The sequence below is a fragment of the Papaver somniferum genome, chromosome 1 (genome assembly GCF_003573695.1).
Source record: "Papaver somniferum cultivar HN1 chromosome 1, ASM357369v1, whole genome shotgun sequence".
NCBI lineage: Eukaryota > Viridiplantae > Streptophyta > Magnoliopsida > Ranunculales > Papaveraceae > Papaver > Papaver somniferum.
The window spans coordinates 187,269,053-187,275,579 of NC_039358.1; positions in this window are offsets into that span (position 1 = coordinate 187,269,053).

Sequence of the window (6,527 nt, forward strand, 5' to 3'; positions counted from 1 at the left end):
GTAAAATCTGTGTTTCTTATATTGTTCTTCAATTCATTTCCTAACCCTAACTACACCTCAAATCATTGATTCAATTATGTTTCGTGCCTAAAAGTAATTTTGGGTACAAACATTGGCGCCGACTAAGGGGATTCGAGTGAAAGAATCGTGTTTTATCATTGAGAGAGGTGCGGAAGAAATCTGCACGAAATTCTATGCAAAAATCAACGAAGAACATGAAAGCAAAATTTATGTGTTCGAGAAACTTTTATGTTCACTTGGAGCAGCAACATGATCGAGTTCGAGGTTCGTGGATAACGAAATGATCGAGTTCGAGGTTCGTTGAGATGAGAATTGCTTAAACCCTTCAATATTTAGCCTTGCATCACATCGCAAGCACCTAAAACCTCACCTTGCACGTCAGCACATAAGCCTTGCTCTTATCGCAAGCGTAAAATCTCATCTTGCACACGAGTATGAAAGACTTGCACCTTGGAAAGCATAAAGTCTCGTCTCAACCACGAGCCCAATACTCGATATTGGACCAAAGACTCGTACTCAACACAAGCAAAACAGCCAGCCTGCCCGAGCAGCGAGCGCTACAGCCTTGTTATGTTGCGAGCAAAAAGCCTTGCCCCAGCCGCAAGCACACTACATCCCTTTCAAGTCTCGTCTAGCTCTCGAGCATCACAAGTCCACCACGTGGAAAAAAGTCTCGCCTAGCACGTGAGCAAATTTTTTGCAGGTAATTACAATTGGGGGCGTCTTTGTAATGTCTCTACTCACGCTTGGGGGCGAGTTTCATCATCAAAGATCGTCATATAAGGAAAAATAAAATTCTTAACCACCAACAACTTGGAGGTTAAGAGGGGGCGATGTTCGTACAGTCAATAAATTTGACGGGAAGCCCACTAGTCAAAGTTTGTTATGCCTGTCAACCAGTCAATGCCATTTATGCCAGAGAGTCATGCAGGGAAATTTAATATGATTTATGGTAGTAGGCATTCAGGGAAATTTAATATAATTTATGGTATGGAGGCATGCAAGGAAACTAAATACAATTTATGGCCAGGAGACATGCAGGGCATGGCCAGGAGGCATGCAGGGGAAATTAATGCAATTTATGTTTACCTCATAATGAGGGTAAGACTCTAATTCAGAATTGTATAAATAAAAGGAATTGTAATCTTAGAAAGGAGGTTATCTATGAGAGAAAAAATCCATTTTAATTATGAAATGAATAAAAACATCATTCCCCAAGGGGATTCATCCGTGGACGTAGGCACATCTTGTCGAACCACGTAAAATATGTGTTTCTTCTATTGTTCTTCAATTCATTTCCTAACCCTAACTACACCTTAAATCATTGATTCAATTGTGTTTCGTGCCTAAAAGTAATTTTGGGTACAAACAATTTATTTTTTACCGCATTTCTTAATTCAATGAACCTTTTGAATATCTTGAACCTTTTGTTTGAGCGAATAAGTTTTGTCAACAATATAGAATTAAATAATTTAGTCTGAACCGTAAGGACATGGATATTCAAACTTGACGCTACAAATCAGTAGATGTTTTACAAATCTTGGAAAGTCAAACCTCTGCTGGGAAATTCGTTAGTAAAAAATATTTTAAAGTTGACATCAAGAAAATTTTAAGAATAGGAACATTCAAACTTGATACTGCAGATCAGTAGATGTTGTGTATTTTTGGGAAATACATCTCTGTTTTGAAGGACTTCTTTTGCAAGGAGTGCTTGCTGAATAACATACATAATATTTTAAAGTTAATATTAAAATAGTAGTGCAACTCAGTTTTACATACAAACATAAAACACCAATATCATGGATTTACGTGCATTTGATAGAAAGATGTTCGCTCATCCAAATTTTCTCTATGCTTGATTGATTTATTCATCTAGTGCCATTACCACGCAACAACTCGTATATCTTGATTACCCGTTAATTTAGACAGATTATAACTAACTTGAAGATGAGATGAATGAGTAACTTGGTCATATTTCTGAGAAAGTCAACAGGGAACAATGCATTAACTTCTATCTTTCGGCCATTGGATGGTTTTTGTTGCCAATGTTCTTGATTCTCTCTCCCAACTTGTTTTTTATGCAGATGATCGGCATACCAACCACTACCAGTTCAGAAAATCACCAAAACTATTGCGTTATCAAGTTATATATTCTGCAAATAATTACACTACATGTATATATTTACCACATGGATAATAATACACTGACAGTTTAACAAAAATGTGAATATTTATCACGTGCATAATAATACATTGACAACATTATCTCTAGCAATAATATAATACATTAACTCGTGTAGATAAGACGTCTAAATCCGGGTTATCCTTAGTTGCAAAAGGTACGTTACTACGTTGGATTGTTTTCCCTGCCAAATTCATCACTTTTGGTACACTTTTATTGTTTTTGTATTTCAAGATGTCTCGTAGGCCCTATCGTCATTTTATCTGTGAGGTTATAAAAAATGATGTTCTGGTGGCAAATCCATTACATAAACTTGAGCAAAGCAGCGAAATTGCTTAAAAAACACGAGGCAAAAGAATAAAACATGCACTCAAACACACCTATTGGCTTTGTTTATTATGGGACAAAAATCATAAAATAAATAAAGCAATATCTGCATAATAAACCAAAAAAAAAAAAAGGATTAACACACATATACCTACACATGGCAAGGAGCACAACAAAGAAATTGAAGCACAAATGCGAAGAAAACAATCTAACCTAAAATCAAAAACACACAATAAATATGTAAAGGTCACCCACTTAACAAATTTTCGCAATATTAAGAACCATTTACTGTTTAGTTAGAAAATAATAAGGACTCACACCATCTCCAACTTTTCCTTCAATGTCAAGTCAAAGTCGGCAGGAATATCGTGTTGACTCTAGACAGTCGACATGGATAACTGATGAATACCAATCGAATGTGGTAAAGAAAAATCTCAAAAATATCATGGTTGACTATACCTACCAAGTCCAAAATTTTAACGCTGCAATCATCATGGTTGAAAACGAAAATTCTATGTCGGTCAACAAATACCATACACTTATGGCATAAAATACAGTGTTGACTGTATACCATCACGTCAGCATGGTTGATGGTATTTTTTGGAAAAAAATTGAAAAGGAAAAAATCAATAAGTAAAATGATTTTTGAAATGATTTTTTTTTGTACTTTTAAGATACCCCTTAGCAGAATATAAAGGATGAGGATAAAACCAATATAATATCACCCTTGAAAATCCACGTCTATTTTCAATCCAGAGAGTATGTGATTTGTCTGTTTCTCCAAGACACAAAAACAATTGGAAGGATTAACAACAGGTTCATGGACACCTATATGTCCCAAATCCCAAATAACCCGTAATGAGTGTATAATTCTGCACTGTATTAATCAGACGATGATGTACTGAGATACATAAGGACTGTTATGAATCTAATGTTCAGCATCATCCCAGATCAGCCTTCATTGTACAACTGTATAAGCTTCTGACTAATTAAAGTTATTATATGAACCATTTTCTTGACCAACTTTTATACATAACACCCAACACAGTTGCAAGATCTGTCAATACCAAATTTCAAGTCCATCCCTAAGGTGTGAGTCATCTATCACTCAGATTATCACCCGAAGTGAATGAGAGGAAGCTACATAATTGATTACCATGTATCACAAACTACGCAGTTGGCTAGTAACTTCTAGGAACCATCTTCTTCTCGGTCATAACAAATTTAGTTACATCACAGTGAAGACGGTTCATATAAGTTACTAAACAATTATACACATTGAATCGTACCACACGGGAGTTACTCCATCTTCATGTGAGTATATCCTCGATTGATGTAACTGGTAACTTTTAGAACTACCATCTCTTCGCTTATAACAACACTCTTATTCACCAAACAAAAGACAATTTCAAAAATTAAGTTTAAACCGTTTCCAAAATTAAGATCTTTGCAATGAATATAGGCTATCACTTGCATGAATAACATCAGTAGGATCAAAAAAAGGAAATTGAGCCTAAGCAGCAGAGAAAAAGGTAAGCGGAGGACCTCCTCTTCTGTACCGTAAGGAGATGAGACAACTAAAATAGTATTGCAACACCAAGAAAAGTTGTTTCCCAGCTAATTATCTGAGTGAAAGAATTACCAAAGAACTTCAACAGCGTTACATACACATAAGGGCCTCATATGCACTATAGTTAATAAAATATATCATGGTTTCTTGAAGGTAATGTTTAATCATCTTCAAAACTCCTGATACGAAAACAACGTCAATGGAATAATGAAAATTACTAATGTGATGTATGTTAGGGTTACACAATACTTACCTATTCCCAGCTTCTTTTTCCATTCTTCGAATTATCATCTCCATAGTAGATTTCGCAATTTGGTATACATTTATTGATATTCTCCAAACATTAAACATGAAATGGCAAACATCACTTAATAGCAAGGCTTGATATGAAGATTGAAATTTCAAATTTGTATTTTACCTTGCTGACTTCGCACAATGTGCAAAATAGGGAAATGGGTTCTATAGGTGTTCACTTAGGAATGGAAAATAAGGAATTGTGTTCCAGAATTCATAGACAGGAAAATTCATTATGGTGTTCACTTAATTTTTTTCTTTTTCACCTTCACCAAAATAAGAACTGCATGCTTAGAAGCTTAATGCCCCTAGAAAACAGTAAGAACAACACATGAATTCAAACTTGCATAAAGAATTATGTCATCCAAATTATTCATATTTCTGTAAACATATCCCACAATATAGCGACACACAGAAAGTGTCGAACTCGCTATATAACCATCTCGGTTCCTGCAATAATCAAAATGGTGAAGACTGTTAAACATGCATCTTGCAATTTCCAAGCACCTAGTCATTTGTAAATCTAGTGGAAAAAATACATACATGTACTGGTGCACACGCACACATAGATAATATCTAGGAGATCAGTGAGTAATGGGACACAAAGGAAAACTTACACCAGCAGCAGTTCCAAATGGTATCATGTTAATCAGTGATATAGTTGCGAGACCGTTCATAAAAATGATAGAGAACACAAAGTTTTTAACCATTATTCTTTTTACATAGAGACTTTAGTACCACTTCAATACATTTTTCATTATACTGTAAACTCAACCTACACCCGCATGACCACACATTACTTCTCTCACCACAATCTCCAATCCTATCACCCTTAAATTACTCAATACAATGGCGACAAACATTGAAATACACAACAATAATATTCCGTCCACTCCCTAAGAAAACAACTACCGTATCCTTAAAGCCTTATACTAAGAAAACAACTATTGTATCCTTAACCTAATAACTACACACAACTCTCTAAAACGGCAGCCACATAGTTCTAACACAAAAAATCCCCATGATAATTCAAATCAAGGATCACATTTCAAGGTTACTATATAGAACTCTTACATTTTATCAAAGCAATGCTTGTCGAAAACTTATACAGTCAGCCTTAGTTGATACCCAAGCTCTGATGGTCAATGAAAACAAAAATCCAAAATCATTTACCTAGATACAGACAACAATTGTGGAAAATAAATAGTATGAAAACAAATGTTTGGTTGTTCAGGAAAAAGCCCTGAACCTTACCACAAAGCACCCCCTTTCTTAAATTTTGATCAAATTCAAAAACAGGCGTGATACAAAGCTTTGAACTTTACCTCCTCTCTCTTAGTTCAAGTAATATTTTAAAAATCAAAAGAGGATACAGAAGAACAATAAACCCCGCCGGCAAAACTAATACCCATCGAGATAAAAAGAAAAAATAATCGGTTCAGAAAATGGTTACACACTAACCCATCTCAAAGCCTGCAAGATCAAATCAAATTCATTAGCTGAATTTGTTTTCACAATAGTTTCCAATGGGTCAAAATCCATAAAGTAGAAAGGAAAAAAGAAACTGATAGTGAGAGTAATATCATATTTACAGATGTCCAAAAACCTCACTCGGGAATTAAGAAAAAAATAAAATAAATCAACACATCACATCGACTAAACATGATTAATCAAAAGAAAACAACAAATAAAGAACCTAAACAGAACATATCAACATAAAGAGAAAAAAAATCATGAAAATTGGAAAAGAAAGAGATAAAAAATCAACAACCAAATTAAAGACACAGCTTTTTTTAAAATTCGTACTGAGAAACTCTCACCTGCAAATCCCAAACCACGTCGCAACAAATAGAAAATCAACACAATCTGGTTCCTTACCATTGATCTTACTTGAGATTAATTCATCATTACTGGTAAGCATACAGTATTTTGTGAAAGCAAAACACAATAGAATGCAATAAGCAAAAATGTTAAAGTTTTTAAACCTAGGACCCAATAATGTCATTTACACTCCTCTTGACAACTGCCAAACTTCTATCCACACCAAATGTTCTCTCCCTTAGTCTTTATCATATACATGCAGTAATTACACTCCGGTATCTGGAAGAAGAAAAATCATGGCTAAAATCGAAA